Source organism: Tupaia chinensis, unplaced genomic scaffold (genome assembly GCF_000334495.1).
Source record: "Tupaia chinensis unplaced genomic scaffold, TupChi_1.0 Scaffold143620_1, whole genome shotgun sequence".
NCBI lineage: Eukaryota > Metazoa > Chordata > Mammalia > Scandentia > Tupaiidae > Tupaia > Tupaia belangeri.
The window spans coordinates 172439-172881 of record NW_006203468.1 but is presented as its reverse complement, the minus strand read 5'-3'; positions in this window follow the sequence as shown (position 1 = coordinate 172881).

Here is a 443-nt window from a genome sequence, read left to right as displayed (position 1 = left end):
ACAAATGAAGTTCATTAGCAAGTCAATTAAATGGGGGGGAAGGCATAGAAAGCAGTCATGGAAACCAGAGACAATGTGGGAGGAGGGTGGGACATGGCAGAGGGTGAGGGATAGGGAATCAAGGATGGCAAAACAAAAAAAGTATACAAGACATAAGAATTGGAAAATTATTTGCTGATAACATGTATGTTGATGTGCTTGATTGAGCCAAAACACAGTGTATTTTGGATGGAAAATTCATTTGTATGCTATAATGATGTATAGTGAATTAATGTAAAAAATAAAATAAATTTAAAGAGAAAAAAATAAAGAATGGCACACTGAATATTTTCATTCAAGAAGAACTCTACTTTTTCTGAGTTGTTGTTATATTTTACTGTAACTTTTTTGTTGTTTTTATAGGATACACAGAGAGAAAGGGAGGTATTGAGAAAAAAAAAAAA